This window comes from Capricornis sumatraensis, chromosome 3, assembly GCF_032405125.1.
Source record: "Capricornis sumatraensis isolate serow.1 chromosome 3, serow.2, whole genome shotgun sequence".
Lineage (NCBI taxonomy): Eukaryota > Metazoa > Chordata > Mammalia > Artiodactyla > Bovidae > Capricornis > Capricornis sumatraensis.
The window spans coordinates 23,440,224-23,460,200 of record NC_091071.1 but is presented as its reverse complement, the minus strand read 5'-3'; the positions used below and the strand labels follow the sequence as shown (position 1 = coordinate 23,460,200).

The 19,977-nt window shown below is 42.6% G+C and overlaps 2 protein-coding genes across 3 annotated transcripts in view; one reads left to right on the top strand and one right to left on the bottom strand.

The window, feature by feature from the left end:
• Window positions 1-17,924, bottom strand: part of DCUN1D3 (defective in cullin neddylation 1 domain containing 3) — a 50,881-nt gene extending 32,957 nt beyond the window's left edge. The window contains exon 1 of the mRNA XM_068968074.1: window positions 17,822-17,924. The gene's annotated coding sequence lies outside the window, so the exon portion shown is untranslated. The remainder of the gene's footprint in view (window positions 1-17,821) is intronic.
• The window catches only part of LYRM1 (LYR motif containing 1), a 39,540-nt gene continuing 37,042 nt past the window's right edge, over window positions 17,480-19,977 (top strand). Inside the window, exon 1 of one of the 2 annotated variants that reach the window (XM_068968076.1) lies at window positions 17,480-17,624. The gene's annotated coding sequence lies outside the window, so the exon portion shown is untranslated. Of the gene's footprint in view, window positions 17,625-18,409; window positions 18,541-19,977 lie in introns of those variants that run through there. The other variant, XM_068968075.1, reaches the window with a different exon arrangement.

Here is a 19,977-nt window from a genome sequence, read left to right as displayed (position 1 = left end):
ATAGCTTCTAAAAACTAAATATCAATAATAAATCATTATATGGTAACATAAAAGACAATTTTATGAAAAATAACTATTTCCAAAAACTTAATAAGAACAGCGACATTATTTTACATTTTTGAAAATGTCTCTAAGGTCTGGCTTAGAAGACAGCTAATTTCCCGTATGTGCTTCTCATTCAATCTTTTGTGATATAACACACCATGTAGACTCAAAGTCTAAAGGACAAATGATGTCAGTATTACTAAGAAGAGAATCTGGTCTTTCAGATTCTACGAAAAGTGTCTTGGGGATCCTCTAAGAGTCTTCGGGAGTGAGGCTGGTACTCTTGATATTCCTATTTTATAAATAAGGGAATACACTCAGAAATAAAGCACCTTATTTAAGACCCTACACTGTAGCACAGACAGAGAAGCTCATCCAACATGCCATCAGTTCCCCCAGTTTCCCAGCCTCTTCAGTTAGATGAGGAAATGTGTCCATTTCTGGCCAAACAGGTATAGGCAGAAATGACATGATGAGCTGTAGGCAGATGTGATACTTATCATTTCCAAGCCCAAGCCTAAAGGTGGCACAAGACATCTCAGCCATCTTTTCCCTTGCCATGGTAACCAAGACAATACAGATGGTACAACACATGATGGTGGAACCCACATCAGCTTGGGTCTCTGAGCAACTTCAGGAGCTGAGCACCTTTTAGCCTAAAACCCACGTGGGATATGCAAGCAATAAACTTTTCAACAGATTATGCCAAACTTTGTTAAGCTCTAACTCCTAAATATCTATCCCTCCCTCAATAATTTTACAGTTCAGGCCTCTGCCATCTTTACTGCAGTATTTACCTGCTTCTGGGATTGCTCCCTTCTATCTCTCTTCCAAACTGCCACTGGAGTGATCTTTTTAACACACACATAGCCCATGTGAATATGCCATGCCTCTACTCAAAATTATTTAATAGCTCCCCTTCACCTACAAATCCAACCTTAATAAGGTATACAAGGTTTTTTTTTTTAATTTGGCCTCAATTACTGCCATTCTCCTGTTCTCACTCCACATCCCTTGGGCATACTGAAACGTCTGCCGCTTCCCAAGATGCCATGGCTTCTCAACCCGCTGTAGTTTTACACATACTGTTACTTGTGTTTGGAATGCCTCCTCCCTCTCTACTCTTGGTATTTCAATCCCAGCTCAGATTTTACTTCTTATAGGACTCCTCTCCTGACTCCTTCAAGTTGACCTAGAGTCTCTGTCCCTTCACACTTTCACTTATTTTTATATCTGTTTTCTTACCATAAAGTTTTTAAAAACAAGGTCCACAAAAGACACTCAAATTTACTCGAATGAAAATCTGGCAGCATATAAACACGTTTATTTTCCCTGAAGCACTATGCACCCCATCCTAGAGTTGATCCTTAAGAAAAATTCAGACTACACATACTTTACTTTGAATATAACGGTGAAAGAATCAAGTCTGGAGGCCAAGACTTAACGAGATGAGTTTTCAGCTTCACAAGTTCTCTATGAAAGATCCACATTCCATCTGGGAAAGCTGCTTCCCTGCTCATGTATGTCTAAGTTGAAAACCACAGAGACTGGCTCTTCTTTGAAAACAGTTTGTATCTGTTTGGAAATCTTGAGTAAAAACAACCGTCAAGTGTGTTTTTAAAGATTTTGTCCTGTTAAACCACTATTATAATCTTTTGCTTAAGCTGCCTGAGTCAAAGGTACTACTGCTGGAGACATTCAGAACTTGGTGGTGAGTGAATCAATTTAAACACTGTATGCAAATAGTAAAGTTTCAAATCAGAAAAGGGAGGAGCTTAGAGGCCAAACTGCCCAGAGGGAAGGAAAAACTCTGCTTCCAACTGGGGAAAAGGCAACTGTAAAAGATTTTTACCTGTTGCTTAACTTTTTATTATCTCTTTCTGCTAGGCCACGGAATGGTTGTGAGCTGGAAACTTAGAAAAGCAAATGCTCTAATAAATTAAGCAATTCTGGTCCTCTAATAGGAAGGTTTGAAGTCAAGAAAAGTCTCTGAGTATACCCCCCCTTTTTTTTTACTTTAACTTACCATGAAAGTTCAAGTTTCAGCATCCTAAAAGGGCTTTATTTTAGAAGTGAAAAGGCTCCCAATGAATAAAAGGTTAGTCTACCAAGAGAAAACCAAAGTGGCGCTGGAAACATGTTAAGAATGGCCTGAAAAGGTTTTGAACTCTACCACTATGTTTGCACATCTTTCATTCTGACTCAGTATTAAATTTATCTTTTTAAATGTGTGGTCCTGAGTACTTACACTCCATAGATGGAGATCATACTATCATGGAGATAACTATTTGTATGACTGGGAAAGAAGTGGTTTTTATGTGCCTTTCATTTTTAAAAGTCCAACTATTCAGCTGCCCACAAGAGACCTGAACCAAGACTGACTGGTCCAATGGCAATTTCCCAAGAAGAGAAGGTATTAAACAACCTCACTCTAGGTTTGCAAATTCTAGTCTACAGATCAAGGATGAAAGTCACAATCCTTACATATCCCCTTTCAGAATTTCTCCTGACTCATCAGCAATTACCTGTAAATAATGACTAGCCTTTGCACCTAGGGAAATAGTTGTTATTCAGTTGCTAAGTCGTGACTGACTCTTTGTGATCCCATGGACTGTGGCATGCCAGTTCACTATCTCCCCAGGTTTGCTCTAATTCACGTTCATTGAGTTAGTTGGTGATGCCACCCCTTTTCTCCTCTTCAATCTTTCCCCGCATCAGGCTCTTTTCCAAGTCAGCTCTCTGCATCAGATGGCCAAAATGTACTGGAGCTTCAGCTTCAGCATCATTCCTTGCAAAGAATATTCAGGGTTAATTTCCTTTACAATTGACTGGTTTCATCTCCTTGCAGTCCAAGGGACTCTTAGGAACCTTCTCTCTAGCACAATTCGAAAGAATCAATTCTTCAGTGCTCAAGCCTTCTTTATGACTCAACTGTCACATATATACATGACTACTGGAAAAATCTTAGATCTGACTATATGGACCTTTGTCAGCAAAGTAATGTCTTTGCTTTTTAATACACTATCTAGGTTTGTCACAGCTTTTCTTCCAAGGAGCAAGCGTCTTTTAATTTCATGGCTGCAGTCACCGTCCACAGTGATTTTGGAGCCCAAGAAAAGAAAATTTGCCACTGCTTCTACTTTTTCCCCTTCTATTTGCTATGAAGCGATGGGACTGGATACCATGATCTTAGTTTTCTGAATGGTGAGTTTTAAGTCAGCTTTTTCACTCTCTTCTTTCACCTTCATCAACAGGCTCTTCGTGAAAGTCGCTCAGTCATATCTGACTCTTTGTGACCCGATAGACTATACAGTTCATGGTATTCTCCAGGTCAAAATATGGAGTGGATAGCCTTTCCCTTCTCCAGGGGATCTTCCCAACCCAGGGATCAAACCCAGGTTTCCTGCATTACAGGCAAATTCTTTACCAGATGAGCCACAAGGGAAGCCAAGCCCAAGAGGCTCTTTACTTGCTGCCATTAGAGTGGTATCACCTGCATCTCAAGTGATTGATATTTCTCCCAGCAATCTTAATTCCAGTTTGTGCTTCATGCAGGACGGCATGTCACATGATGTACTCTACATATAAGTTAAATAAGCAAAATGACAATACACAGCCTTGTCGCACTCCTTTCCAAATTTGGAAACAGTCAGTTGTTTCATGTTCAGTTCTAACTGTTGCTTCATACAGGTTTCTCAGGAGACAGGAAACGAGCAAGATACTGGAGTGAGCTGCCATTTCCTTCTCCAGAGGATCTTCCCAATCCAGGGATAGATTCTACACCTCCTACATTGCAGGTGGATTCTTTGCCACTGAGCCATCAGGGAAGCCCCAAGGGAAACAGACTGTCAAAAACCTGACACCTACCCTGAGTAAGGTGGGTCTTGTAAATGTGTGTATAGGATGAGTATTGTGCAAGTCATTAAACAGATTTTAGTAAGAAAGAGATTTTTTTTAATCCTGCAAAATACAGTCTTGAATACAGTTTCTTCCAATATGTTAAGTAATACACTTTACTACTACTTCTTGGGAGACAAGATAGTATGGATGACAAAACCAAAATTTACAAAGTTTGAGAGCTTGTGGCTTGGAACATTAGATGCCACCTTGATTGGGGAACATCTGAGAGTTTCTCATTATGAAATTATGTAAAAACTTTGTATTAAACCAATGACAGAGAAAAAATGAAGGAAGAATCTTAAGCTACAGCACTGTCACCATTTTGTTCTACTTTAACCTAATTTTGACTAGATAGCTAAAAGATCCTAAAAGATGATGCTGTTAAAGTGCTACATTCAATATGCCAGCAAATTTGGAAAACTCAGCAGTGGACACAGGACTGGAAAAGGTCAGTTTTCATTCCAACCCCAAAGAAAAGCAATGCCAAAGAATGTTCAAACTACTGCACAATTGCACTCATCTCACATGCTAGTAAAGTAATGCTCAAAATTCTCCAAGCCAGGCTTCAACAGTACATGAACTAAGAACCTCCAGATGTACAAGCTGGATTTAGAAAAGGCAGAGGAACCAGAGATCAAATTGCCAACATTCACTGGATCACAGAAAAAGCAAGAGAGTTCCAGAAAAACATCTACCTCTGCTTCACTGACTATGCCAAAGCCTTTGACTATGTGGATCACAATAAACTGTGGAAAATTCTGAAAGAGATGGGACTACCAGGCCACCTTCCCTGCCTCCTGAGAAATCTGTATGCAGGTCAGGAAGCAACAGTTAGAACTGGACATGGAACAACAGACTGGTTCCAAATCGGGAAAGGAGTACATCAAGGCTGTATATTGTCACCCTGCTCATTTAACTCATCTGCAGAGTACATCATGAGTAACGCTAGGCTGGATGCAGCACAGGCTGGAATCAAGATTGCTGGGAGAAATATCAATAACCTCAGACAAGCACCGTTATGGCAAAAGTGAACAGGAACTGAAGATCCTCTTGATGAGAAAGAGGAGAGTGAAAAAGTTGATTTAAACTCAACATTCCAAAAATTAAGATCATGGCATCTGGTCCCATCACTTCATGGCAAACAGATGGGCAAACAATGGAAACAGTGACAGACTTTAGTTTCTTGGGTTCCAAAATCACTGTAGGTGGTGACTGCAGCCATGATATTAAAAGACGCTTGCTCCTTGGAAGAAAGGCTAGATAGCACATTAAAAAGCAGAGACATTACTTTGCTGACAAAGGTCCATCTAGTCACAGCTGTGGTTTTTCCAGTAGTCATATATGGATGTGAGAGGTGGCCCATAAAGAATGCTGTGGGCCGAACAACTGACGCTTTTTTACTGTGGTGCTGGAGAAGACTCTTCAGAGTCCCTTGGACTGCAAGGAGATCAAACCAGTCAATCCTAAAGGAGATCAGCCCTGAATATTCATTGGAAGGAGTGATGTTAAAGCTTTGGTCACCTGATGTGAAGATCTGACTCACTGGAAAAGACCCTGATGCTGGGAAAGATTGAGGGCCGGAGAAGGGGATGACAAAGGATGAAATGGTTGGATGGCATCACCGACTTGATGGACAGGAGTCTGAGCAAGCTCCAGGAGTTGGTGATCGACAGGGAAGCCTGGCATGCTGCAGTCCATGGGGTTGCAGAGTCAGACATAACTGAGCGACTGAACTGAACTGACTAGATAACACATGGATCAGAAAAATAAAAGACTTGAAGCCATCTTTATAGCAATTTTTAAAAACTATACAGTTTGAAACATGCAACAATTTATTACAAGATGCTGTATCAAATGAATAGCCCTTTACGTTGAGAACGAAACAGAACAATATCATTTACAGAAGAGAGGTCAACAACTAAATGTAGATAATGAATGATGACAGTGTTAAGATACACAGAAAATGTCAAGGTAACACAGATAATACTTTAAAAAAAAAATCTAAACCACAGACTACATCTGAAAGCAGATTTCTTGGCTCCTACTACACAATCAAGATTGCACTATTTTTTCTGGGTTTTGCTTAAAAAGAAAGTACCTCCCACAAGTTTATTTCATTTCCACCACTGCTCGTTTTACTTCTCAAGATTCCCACTATGTGAAAACCAATACAACAAAAAGTGATATGAAATTTTCAAAAACCTTGCCTCAGAATTTATGTTCATTTTAGGGCACACATCACACTGCACCTTTAAAGTGGCTTCCAGGAAGAAGTAAAGCAGAGATCATTAGGATGGGGCAGCCTCAGCATCTCCAGAACAGAGAAAGCAGGCACAGGCATGCATTCAAGAGATAGGGGGTGGCTTTTTCTTTCCCCCCAACAGAACAAATGGGAACCCCTAACTCCTGTCTTAGGGAGTTCCCCAACAAGGAGTGAAAAGAACTAAAGATCAATCCAGGTTTTGAGGAATCTGCTAAAAGTGAGAGGAAGCAACATTATTCATTCTTTGTTATTTAAAAAAAAGCCACCACTTCTAAAGTCTATGCTAATTTAAATTCTACACAACGAACTCATGGACATTTTCACCATGAATGCATAAGAATAAATTTGTCAATTTGCTTAAGTTAGGCAAGTTTTTTAAAAGCCACTCAAATTTAGACCTGTCTACTGAGTCCATCACCACAAAGGCTTTATGAAAGTATGGCAATGCACTAGAATTACTCAGTCTTAGAACTTATAAACACATCAGCTATTCCTACACAACCTTTATGGTCTTCTATATCCGTTTACCATCCCAGCTATCGTTCCTCTAAGGTTTTTCTTGAAAGGATAAAAAAAATCCACTTTAATATCACCCTACCGACTCGATAGACATGAGTTTGAGTAAACTCCAGGAGTTGGTGATGGACAGGGAGGCCTGGCGTGCTGTGATTCACGGGGCTGCAAAGAGTCGGACACGACTGAGCGACTGAACTGAACTGAAAGTAACATTATCCATGAAGTCATAGGTCTAATATGCTAGTTACACTTTCATTAATACACGTTAATAAAAATATAGGATAAAAAGTATTCATCAGGCAAAAATCATCTCATGTATTAAAAAACACCCCTTTGTACACTCATTTCAGCAGCACATACACTAACAATGTAACCAAAGCCACACTTTGGGGAACAGTGATTTAGTACCAAATCCTTCATTGCAGCTAAGAAAACAGGCTCATAGAGGGGGTGTAACTTGCCCAAGGACACACAGAACTGGTGCCAGACTCTAGACTAGAACTTAGTCCAGTGGTGGTCTACTAAAGTAGAATCTACAGATGGGTAAGATACAGGGAGAATTAGTCCTTGGGGACTTCCCCAAGAGTGAACTTCAAGGAGTTGCTAAGCCCTTTGACAGCAGATCCAGGTTTTTCATTTTCTCTGAGAAGCAATACACAAAACATGGTATTTGCCAGTGGACTCTCAAAGAGTGTCTCAATGGGCTGAAATAAATCTGTTGCTTCCTTCCTGAACTCTCATGTGGTTTTCCCAAACTCACTGAATCTCAAGGCATGCTGCCAATGATAAAAATGTCTCCTGGATCAGTTTCCCACTTTTGGATCCAACAATATCCTAGCCACTTATCTCCTGTCCCCATTGCTAGATTCATGCATGCTCTATATGGTTTCAGGAGGAAGATTTTCCATCTCTGGGTTTTAGGCTAGCTTTGGAAGCAAGCTGGAAGTTTCCATTACAGAGTTACTCCAGTATTTCCCAGATACCCAGACCAGGTTTTATTTTCAAGTGCTAGATAACATGTGTCTACTATGTGCCCAGCAATGTTTTATACACTGTCCCATACTTCCCATATAAGAGAAGGCAAAATAGTATAGTTCCTGGCCTGTTGGAAGCTGCCAATCCATGTTAGTTTCACTGTACATGCAAGCAGTTAATAATAACTACCATTATTAAATGTTTATCTATATGCCAGGCATTGTGCCATGTCCTGCAAATGTCTTATTGACTCCTCACAACTATTTACTGTGATTATTTTCACTTAATACATGAAGAAAACAAGGCTTAGAGATGCTAAGTGGCTCATCCAAGGTCAAGTGACAAGTACATGGTAAAGTTCAGATGCAAACCCAGACTCTACACAGATGCTCTTACCTGTGCACTATGTACATTTGAAACTTTAAATTCACAGTGAAAGGAAATATGATTTCTGTGTATCTAATTTCCTAAAAGTGAGCTTCTTTATTGCATTAGGGAATGCATGTATTAAATTAAAACATATATATAACACATTCTGAGTGCCATTTCATACTGATTGAGGGAAGAGTTTGCTCCTTGTAATCTGAAACTATGCAATTTGCACTCTCTTGACGAAAAAAACACAAGTCATCAAATTAAAACTAAATGCATATTGTTACTAACCTTACTCCTGGTGGCTCAGTGGTAAAGAATTTGCCTGCCAATGCAAGGAGATGGGATTCAATCCCTGGGTGGCGAAGATCCCCTCAAGGAGGAAGTAGCAACCCACTCCAATATTCTTGGCTGGAGAACTCCATGGAGAGAGGAGACTGGGTTACAGTCCACAAGATCACAAAGAGTTGCAAAGAGTTGGACAGGACTGAGCGATTGAGCACACTTGCAACCTTATTCCTACTTTTGGGATATAACTGGAGTACTAATGTGGTATAATAAAAAACATTTGGTCTTTGTCCCCAGTTACTACTTTGTCCCCAGATAGACTTCTTGTTATTCATTAAGGAGCAGGGTTTGGACCACACCTGAGTTTCTTTTTGATAGTTTGAAGAGAAGCTACCTTTGTCAGAAAGCCCAGGCAAATGACTAGAACTTTCAGTCCCACCTTTAGCCCTTAAGGAAGGGAAGGGTGGCTGAAGTTTCATCAACAAAGGTCAATACTTTAATAAATTATGCCTACATAAAGGAACCACAACTGAAACTGAAACAAGGCTAGGGGAGCTTCCGTATAGTCAAAGCTATGGTTTTTCCAGTAGTCATATATGGATGTGAGAGTTGGACCATAAAGAAAGCTGAGCGCCAAAGAATTAATACCTTTGAACTGTGGTCTTAGAGAAGACTCTTGACAATCCCTTGGACTGCAAGGAGATCAAACCAGTCAATCCTAAAGGAAATCAGTGCTAAATATTCATTGAAAGGATGGATGCTGAAGCTCCAATACTTTGGCCACCCGATGCGAAGGTCTGACTCACCGGAAAAGACTGTGATGCTGGGAAAGATTGAAGGCAGGAGGAGACTGGGATGACAGGGAATAAGATGGTTGGATGGCATCACCAGCACGATGGACATGAGTTTGAGCAAGCTCCAGGAGTTGCTGATGGACAGGGAAGCCTGGTGTGCTGCAGTCCATGGTGTTGCAAAGAGTAGGACATGACCGAGTAACTGAACTGAACTGAGGGGAGTTTATGGCTTCCAGGTGGCACGAGTGGTAAAGAACCTGCTTGTCAGTACAGGTAGACATAAGGGATGCAGGTTTGATCCGTGGGTTGTGAAGATTTCCTGGAGAAGGGCATGGCAACCCACTCCAGTATTCTTGCCTAGAGAATCCCATGGACAGAGGACAGAGGACCCTGACAGGCTAGTCCTTAGGGTTGCAAAGAGTGAGACATGACTGAAGCAACTTAGCACACAGGGGAGCCTCAGAATTGGTGAATACACTGATGTGCTGGGAGGCTGGCATGCTCAGAAGGGACATGGAAGCTCTGTGCCCCTAATTCAAATCTTGCCCTATTCAGGTCTTCCATTTGGCTGTTTCTGAGTTGTAGCCTTTATAATGAAACTGAATTCATAAATATCATGTTTTACCAGCTAAATGAGTCATATGTTCTAGCAAATCATCCATAGTGGGGGAGGGTGGTCATGGGAACCCCTAAATTTGAGGTCTGCCAGGCAAAAGTGCAAGGAGGAATTTGAGACAACCTGATACTTGCGGCTGGCACTTGAAGTGGGGCAGTCTCCTGAGACTGAGTCACTAACCTGTGGGATCTGCACAAACTCCAGGCAGTTTGTGTCAGAAGTGAATTGTTGGATTCTCAGTGATGTGAGAGAATTGTTGAAGGGACAGCATAATTAACCTCAGGAGAAGAGGTCCATATTACAACCAACTTAACTGATATTTATTTAATTGAAGCCACCTCCCTTGATCTAATCATTAAATCTGTAGCTGTCACTAATTCAGAACAGTACTTGCCATTTTCAGCACTAGAAGAAAACCTGGCCTTATGTCAGATTCACAAGTACCTGGTAGAATAAAATTTCTTTTAAAAGACTAACAATTTAATGTGACCTGCTAAAGACACCATGTAATGTTACAGAAATATGAAGTCAAAATATATTTTCTTTAATTATTTTAGTTGTGGTTTAACTAACATTTAGTCCCCATGAGAGAATCATGAATTACCTCAATAGTTTACATCTAACTGTTCCCTTTGGATAACAGACAGTGTTAAAATGACAATCACCACCACACAGTATTATGTACTTAACTCAAACTCTAATGGACCCAGGAACAATACGTTCCCTCTGGTTTGCCAACTTCTTATTTGTCAAAAACAAAAGTCAAAAGAGAGATCTCAAAGAAGTTAGGCTTAAGCAGTCAATCATGACCAACTAGTCAATCTTGAAGACCAATCTGGTCAAACCAGACACTGCATCAATGCACTCATCCCTTCCCATCAGGAACAAACACACTTTTCAATCAGGGGAGAGAGTACTATCGTCAGAGACCTGGTCAGGGGCACTGGATTACCCAACTCCAAAGGTCCCCATTCCCCTCCTTGTAAATGGTGTTGTCCAGCATTGGGCAACCTTGTAGGCCTGTTCCTTCCTGACCCACTTTTCTCCTATCAAGTGCCACTGTTAGCAATTTCCACCTTTTCCCAGCTGGACAACCAATGGAATTTCTCTTCACCCTGTGCACATGGCCCACAATATCATCACTGCCACCACTCTGCACTCCCAAAGGCCTGCTTCCTGAAATGTTCTCCTCCCAAGCAACTGAACCCACATATCGAAATGCTTCTGGAAAGGTCTTCAGACTTTTCTCTTTCATATAATGTTAGTAAACCCCCAAGCAAAATTCTCCTACCATTGACATCAGCTATAACCAATTGTTTTGAGTAAATGACTGGACAAGTGACTAGTTACTTCAAAGAAAAACTAATTTACTAGGAGAAAAAGAATCACAGAAACATCCTTTAAAATGAACACATCACTCCTTACTTTTGAACTGTACTCACTTAGAATAAAGAAAACGTCACCACTCTGAGAATCTGGAACTTGTAGCATGTCTATAATCTTGCCACCCAGAATACATGCTGCTAGAGTCCCAGCACCCTCACTGGAGTGGTATTCCTTGCCTTCCCTTCCTGTTTAAAGGCAGCCACTAGGCAGTCATCAAGTAGATATAAAGTAAATGTTTAATTGGAAACAAATTTGTTTCACAGATTTTTTTTTTAAGAACAAAGCAATTGTAGATATTTTCACAGAGCCATTCTAAAAATGTTTTGTCCATGGATATACCTGGATTTTCCTGTTCATATTCCAAGGCAGGTCACTGGAAATGGGAATATGCAGGTCAGCATTTTGCATAGGCATTCTGGACAGCATATAGAAGAGACGAAACACCAACGATTCAATTAAACTCAAACAAACTGTATTGAGTGCCTACAAGGATATATTTAAGGCAGTGTAAATGAGAAAACAAAATCAGTGCAGAGAAGTCCTATACCTGCCAGTACCTTCTCTGTAACTTTAAGCAAGTTTACTAACCTTTATAGATTCCCATTTACCTTCTGCTTTTTGATCTGTTTTCAGCCTCAAAACATTCTGATCGACTGAAATCTTATGGGGAAACCCAGTGTAACAGCAACTTTAGCAGAGTCAAACATGGGTGTGGTGGTGGGGAGCAGGAGCAGTGAAATGGAAGCTAGACACCAAGATGAGGGGGTTTTCCATGTCTACCATGGATATACTCCAGAAATGACCCCTGAGAAGGCTCTATATAGTCCAGTTTGAAAAATTATCATGCCAGATATTCTAAGATTCTTTGAGGGTCTTCTTCCTGCTTATTCTTAGCTGGACAAAGAATTAAATGCATTCAATATAGTAAATGCTATGACTTGAGTCTTGTTCAGAATCAAAGTTATAGGTGACATATCAACTCACTTTTAGGCAAACATTGCAGAATCCAAATACTTCATCAACCAAAAAGAGCTAAAAGCTATAACCAAACTCTGTGATCTTGATATGGTGGAAGTGTTCTACTTTTAAAATAATGAGAGCAAGTTTTTCCAAAACACTGTATCCTAGACTGACCAGCAGAGATTAAGGCAAAAATGACAAGTCCTACACTATGCAGTGTTGCTACCCAAGATCCTTGGTCAGTCATCATATCTGGTCTGGATTTTCAGGCCTTGGTGACAGAATCATTTTCAGTCCCCAGGTCCTGAGGCTGAATCCTCCAGCAGAGCAGGGAGAACAGGAACAAGGATTATGCATTGCAGCAGTATGCAACCTAAGCTTCCATGATGCAATCCAGCCCAAAACCCAACAACACACTTCGGTCAAAGGACACTGCTGAACAAGGACAGGCCCTCAGGAAGTCAGGAGTCATCAACATGATGCCTACTTTTTTCATATAATCAGGCTGGTATCAGGGCACTCACTGACCATAATGGTTTATTTTGGTACAAGGGCTATTCACCACCTCAAGATCCCTTTACTGACCTTCCCTATTCTGATGTATGGCATTTAAATAGTTTCATCTTAAGGAAGAGGATTTGGCATTTATCTCCTCCCATTTTCCCCTTTCTACATATCACAACTTCAAAAGATTAGTTTGAGCCACTTCAGATAATTAATATGCTAAGTTCTTACTTGCAATCATTCACTAATTGAATAAGACAGGTGCTATAGTAATCTCCTTTCCCCCCCAAAATAAGTAGGTTCCTCCATCACCAAGAAAAATAGATATAAGAACTGGTAAAACTAGATTTGAATTGAAAGACACTAACTCAATGAAACACTCTGGTCCATTGTGCAGAGAACTTCAGAACATTGTTCCGACATTTAGGGAGAATTGATCCTGGTTCACTGGTATCAACATCTGTAAATAGACACAAAGAGGTAGCTGTAAGTAATCAAAAGCTGGGGGAACAGGAGTCACCACGTAATTACCATTGTTTCACTCAGAGGTACCACATCTTCACCTTAAAACAACTGGCAGCCAGTGTACAATTAATTCTTCTTACTGCAGCACAAAACAGTAGTGAAATCAGATTAATTTTAAGTCATCTAATGCAATGCAAACCCACAACTCCAAAAGTAAGTGGCATCAACTCTTCTTTCAGATGAGTTTGTCCAAGAGCCCCAGGAGTTTAACAAACTCACTGGTACTCTAGATTAAAAGGCCAGTTCAGCTCTGAGAATCTAAATTCATTTAGGTTTGTAGATTCTTTCCCCAAACACAATTAGTGGCTAATGCAGGAGTCAATGGCTTCTCCCTGTATTCAAGTTCCCCTCCTACCTATCCAACTCATTTCACAAATAAGAGCCACCTGTCCCCAAATTGACTGATGAAATTTTGGCCTACAGGGCATTTTCATACTCAAGTTATAACTGAAGATGAATAGTGGACAGCTTAATAATCCATTAGCTAGATTAAAATCCAATATTAGGATACAACCTAGACCAAAGCCACATGTGTGCATGTATGTGTGTGTGTGTGTGTGTGTGTGTGTGTGTGTGTGCACATGTGCACTGTCGCTTCAGTCCTGTCCAACTCTTTGCAACCTGATGGACTGTAGCCCACCAGGGGCCTGTCCATGGGATTCTCCAGGCAAGAATACTGGAGTGGGTTGCTATGCCCTCCTCCAGGGGATCCAGGGGAGGGATCTGACCCAGAGATAGAACCCGAGTCTCTTACATCTTCTGCACTGGCAGGCAGGTTGTTTACCACTAGAGCCACCTGGGAAGCCTGTGTGTGTGTATGTGTAAGTTAAAGTGTTACTCAGTCATGTCTGATTCTTTACAATCCCATGGACTGTAGCCCATCAGGGACCTCTGTTCATGGAATTCTCCAGGCAAGAATACTGGAGTGGGTAGCCATTCCCTCCTCCAGGGGATCTTCTTGTTGCAGGGATTGAATCCGGGTCTCCTGCATTGCAGGCAGATTCTTTACCATCTGAGCTACCAGGGAAGCCCCCATATATAATCAATTCTCAGTTCTTTGAGTTACTCTGCAGTATAAAGGGTAGAGTCTATTGTTTGCCTAATTCTAGCTGTTCACTTGCCTGCTAACCAAAGACTTCCTATTTACATTCAAGTTTGGGTTCAGTAAGTCAGTTCAGGCTCAACTCCAACCCCTTCATTACCCCCAGGACTGCCCAGGACTCCATCTACTTATGTTAAAACTTAAAACAGGTGACAAGTCCAAAATTTCTGATTCATTTTTCGCAAACACGAAAAAGTTTTACATAGCATTTCTGATACTAACTTTACTACAAACAGCCCAGGCAACATTTAAGTCTCTCAACTGCTTAGCTCAAAGAGCCAATTCACTCAAAGAACACACTAGTCACTGTTGTGGTGTTTAAAAGAAGAAAACAGCATATTCTAACTGTTTCAGCCCACTGAAACATTTGGCTCAACAGGGCCAAATTAAGGAGGAGTCCTGATTGGGCCTCTCAAGTGGACAGTCTGGTCAAGGTGAGGCTGAGAAGCAACTGGCTTACTAGAGATGTATGGCCCCAACAGAAGGCAAAAGTGGGTTACATCACTTGGTTACATGCCAGCCCAAAGATGCCGACAGAGTGGGATTATGCCCACAATGGTCACTTATCTAATGTAATCCAGAGTGAACTTTTAGCACCAACCTACACACACACCTCAGCTGAATGTTATTAGTCATCAGACAGACCAGACAAAAATGGAAATAGCGCAACATAAAATCTGCCTTCCTACGAAAAACAACTTCAAACTTAGACTGTAATGGTCATCTTGTAGACCAACAGGGGCATTTTATTATCATCTGCCCAATCTTCAGCCCTAAATTCACAGCTAGAAGCAAAAGAGGATTCATATACTAGAACACATTTGGGGTACCCATTATGCAATTTTAAAAAGCATATAAGACAAAATCCTGTAAGGAAAAAGGCAACCTCTCAATTGAACATCCCACTGAATTCTTAACTCATGGCTTGAGATTCATCTGCCAGAAAAGACCCAAATGACCACTGCCTCCTCCTCTCCCACTCTCAGCAGGGTGACCTTTTTTCCCCTACAATACTCTAAGTAAAGTGAAAGTCGCTCAGTCGTGTCTGACTATACAGTCCGTGGAATTCTCCAGGCCAAAATACTGGAGTGGGTAGCTGTTCCCTTCTCCAGACAATACTCTAAGAGTATCCTTAAAATAGTATGTGGCAAGACTCTGGGAAAAACAACAGAATTAAAAGGAACATCATTTTCTATATCCTTCTCCTTCTTGCTCTTATTTTGCCTACCTATTGGAGAAGGAAATGGCTACCCACTCCAGTGTTCTTGCCTGGAGAATCCCAGGGACGGGGGAGCCTGGTCGGCTGCCGTCTATGGGGTCACACCGAGTCGGACACGACTGAAGCGACTTAGCATAGCATAGCATTCTGAGCTCAGCCTCCATCTCTCTGACCTAGACTCTTTTCACTCTTCTCTTTGATCACGAGGCTCTAGCTATTACTCCTACCCCTAATCCTCCCTGACCTCCTCTTCATCATCCCTTTCTTCCCACTCCTTGGAACTTGCCATACTCCAGCCCAGTTTCTGCACTAGCTAGTCCCTAAACCTGGAAGGTTCCTCCTGTATTTTTGCAAGGCTGGCTCCTTTTTATTTAAAGCTCAACTTCAGTGCTGCCTTCTCAGAAAGGTCTAGACTGTATCTCAGTCAGACACTTCCTATCACAGCACTCACAATTACAGATAAGAGCTGATTTTCTTCAGCTCTTATCAAAATCCAATTTGCTTATGTATCTGTCCCCACCCCACTCCAATGTATGCTCCATGAGAGCATGGACCTTACTGCTATATTCCTCTGTGTATGCCCACTGCCTAAAATACTGGCTAGCAACCAGTAGCCCTGTCAATAAATGTTTGTTGAATGAATGAAGTTTGGACTTTTTATTCAATGATTCCAAATCAGTTAAGGTGAGAACAGTAGTCATTTTTTTCTTTTGTTGCATTTCTGTGAAACATCCAAACATGCTGTTACTTGCACAATGAAAGCATTAAATATTGTTTTATCAGGCCTGAAAGCCCTGATGAGTAGGATGGAACCCGTTATGATAATTCTAGCAATATGCACATAAACTCAGTTACAGAGGGACAGAATTTACAGACACTTTCTAATCATCAAAGGATCCCTAAAATTTGGGAACCACTTCTTCAAGTTCTTTAGAAAACAGTTCCAGACTCAAAAGGACTTCCAAAGAAAATATCAACACCAAAGTAGAAATCATTACACTTCACTCTGAAATCCGTACTACAGGCTGAAGAAGCACTACTTTTTTTCCCCCCTTAAACCAACAAAACATCAACAAAGAGATCTTCTTTTCGAATCATTCTTTGCCAAATAATTTTTTCACATCCGTTACTGGTTTGTATTCTTCCCTGAATGAAAACTAAGCAAATCATGCTGTCTCATGTAAGACCACCTATACACAAAGAATAAGCTAAATAAATAATATGGAAATCTGCACAAGCCAAATGTGTCACTGAAGACTTGTGTGCCAGACACACAAAAGAAAAAATAAGAGAGCTATTGTCCAACTGTAGAAACAAAAGAGTAATACGGAGTTTTCTGTTCTCCAAAGTGCATCATGAAGTGTGGGTGGAGAGAAACAAGCAATCTAGAATTAGCCTAACATCAAATCATTTTGGAAAGAGTTGACAACATTTAAATTCCTCACACATAAAGTATTTAGAGCAAGAGACCTTGATTCCTGGGCTATGATGCCATTTAGGAATCTTTGCAAGGGCTTTGGAATTCCAGTATTCAGAGGATAAAACGCTCGTTTAATCGGAAGCAACCACGGATTGAGAGGTACTCCCAAAGACAGACAGCTTGTAACTGAAGTATTACAAAGCTTGCAGTTAAGACCTGGGATGGAGGCGGAACACCAAATTCAAAAGAGGTAACCAAGATACCAAGCAATAAAGAAAAAAAAAACCACCACAATTACCACCTAGTCACGGAGAATTAAAGTGGAAAGGAGGGCTATGCACGGGAGAAGATGGTGGGGGTGGGGGGGAAATGGGAAAAAAAAAAAAAAACATTTGTCACTCTGTCCCACTTCCTATACAGGATAGGGGCAAAGCTTCCAGCCCCATCACCTCAGGCACAGATGGTTATCGTATACAGCAAAGGTGCATAGGAAGGACTTCAGGTCTGAGCCCCTTAATTCCAGGGCTGTTAATGATTAAAGAGGAAGATGGGGGTGGGGAGGTAGATGAGGGCGGAGGGAGCTGGAGATTCACCCACCACCTCTCGTTTGGGCTCCTACCTCACGGCGCTTACAAGGCGCAGAGAACCAGAGTCTGTACCCCCTCCAGGGCAGCTCCGGCCACCAGAGCCCCAGGCCCTGGGTTGAGGGGTGCTGGCGGTGAGGAGGCAGGGACAGTAGGTAAGTTTTCTGAGCCCTGCGGCTGACACGCCACAGGCTCCCCTCACAGCCTCTCCTTCCAGCGGGACCAGTCCAGACAAGAAGCTGATTTCCACGCCTCCCCTTCCACCCCCCCCTCCCTTTCTCGAAGGTACCCAGCCCCCGCCCCTTCATCTCCCAAAGCCTCCCCTTTTCCTCAAACCCCCCCTCAAACTCACAGCTGCTCCAGAGGTTCCTCCAGTCAAACCCTTTCTGGAAACGACGGCGGCCCGGCGGGTCCAAAACACCTACCATCCCCGCTCGCGTTTCCAGGTTCCCTACCCGCTCCGCTGCCGCCGCCGCCGCCTCTTCTCCCACCACTGCCGCCGCCTCCCCTTCATCTGCCGCCCACCAGCGGCGGCCGCCCCGAAGCCCCGCCCCCTCCATCGCCTCCTGCATCATCACTTCCGGTAACCCCGCAGGCCGCCCGCTTCGGCAGGCGGAATAGGAAAGGAGAGAGGAGGGAACGAGTGGCAGTTTGCGTCATGACGTACGCAAAGACGTACGAAGCTGTCGCCAAGTAAGGGCAAAGACTTAGCAACGCGGAGGGAGGGCTAGGAAGAGATGGAGTGGACCATTTTTTTCGCTGGAATGGGGTGGCGAGAGGAGAACGGAAAGTGGAAAAGAGAATTAAAGAAAGGATTAGTTTGGCTATCTTGTTGGGTATACGGCGGAGCGTGATCTAGAGTTTGAAGTTTAACGAAAGGTCGAGCCTACCCTCGACTTGGGACCAATGCTCCCACAGAAGTCCGTCCGGTGGTTTGGTCCGGTCTGGCCTACCAGACCTGCTAGAGAGCTCAGTCCGCCGCCGCTCAGCTGCGCTCCCGGCGCCGCCTCCTCCCAGCCTGCCGGAGGCTGCGGGGCTTCTGTGGGTGGGGGAAGGCTGGACTGACGCAGAGTGAGTGTTGAGGATGGAGACGCCGACTCCTGGCGCGGGAAACGGGGAAGGGGTGGACTCCTCAGGGACAGGGATAGGGTGGGGGTGGGGGGTACGACGTTGCTAGGAGACGAGCCAGTGTGACCCCAGCCTCACGAGGGCTGCTTGGTGTCACCGCCGCTCGCCTCAGGAACCTGCTAAAGGAAGCGGCTTGAGGGCCAGGAAGGGGAGGCCTGGTTTGGGAACGCTGAAATGCCGATTTGGGGCGCATCTCTGAATCCTTTGGATTCCCCCAATGTATTGATGAATGGGAGATTAATAGGGGCAAATCCGGAGGCGAGGCGTCTAGCCGAGGAAGGTTGACAAACGAGTACCCTGCACGATACTGAGATTTTCTAAGATAATGAGAACTAGCTTCTTAAATCCCTTGGTCCACGAAAGACGTTGCTACGTGAATTTTTCGAGTCCGGGAGTAACTTAAAAAGTAAAACGATAAGGTAGATATCAGCAAGTAAGAAATGCCCCAAAGGAAGTAATATCAGGGGAAGTGGTAGAAAATAAGGGGAACGTGAAAGTCGCTCAGTCGTGTCCGACTCTTTCGGACCCCATGGAGTGGATTGCCGTTCCCTTTTCCAGGGGCTCTTCCCAACCCAGGGATCGGACCCAGGTCTGCCTCATTGCGGGCAGATTCTTTACCAGCTGAGCCACAAGGGAAGCGCAGAAGATGAGGGGAGGACCACTCTAAATCGGATAGGGCTGTTCAGAGGAGGCCGGGTTTGTAAAAATCCCAGAAAAGAGGGAGGCTAGGGAATGAGCTTTATAGGTGGAGAAAAGAAGCAACGGGAAGGTATCTACAGAAGGAAAAGGCGAGAAAGTCAGATGCTTGGATCAGAAAGGGAAGAACAAGAGCCATAGTGGTCTGTGATGGAGAAGTGGCATGGCCTGATCAAGCATAGCTTAGCCCAAGGCGAGAGCTTAACTGTTGGGCTACTGGAGGGTTTAAGAAGGAGTGACAAATCTCATTTATAGTTTTAGAAAATCATTCTTAGCTCCTGGATAGAGAAGGGTACAAGTGGTCAGACCTGTTTGGTAGGTGTTGCAGTAGGCCAAGGGAGAGGTGACAGTGAACTGGAAGAATTAAATTCAGAATGTATTCTGAAACTAGAACTTGCAGAACTTGTTGGCAAATTGGATATGAAGTGTATGTGAAAGAATGGAACCAAAGATGATGACTCAGAGAAAATAGTTTGGAAGGCACTCTATTCTTTTAAACATACTAGTTTTGATAAGTTTGTTAACTGTCCAGGTAAAGACGTTGAGAAGTTAAGTATGAAAATCAAGGGAAAACTCGAGAGATAGTAAATGTAGCGGTTTATCCCTAAATCACCTAAGAAGAGTGCAGATAGAGAGGAAGTCTTCTGTGGGAAGCCCTATTTTTCTTTGTTAATCAAGGAATAA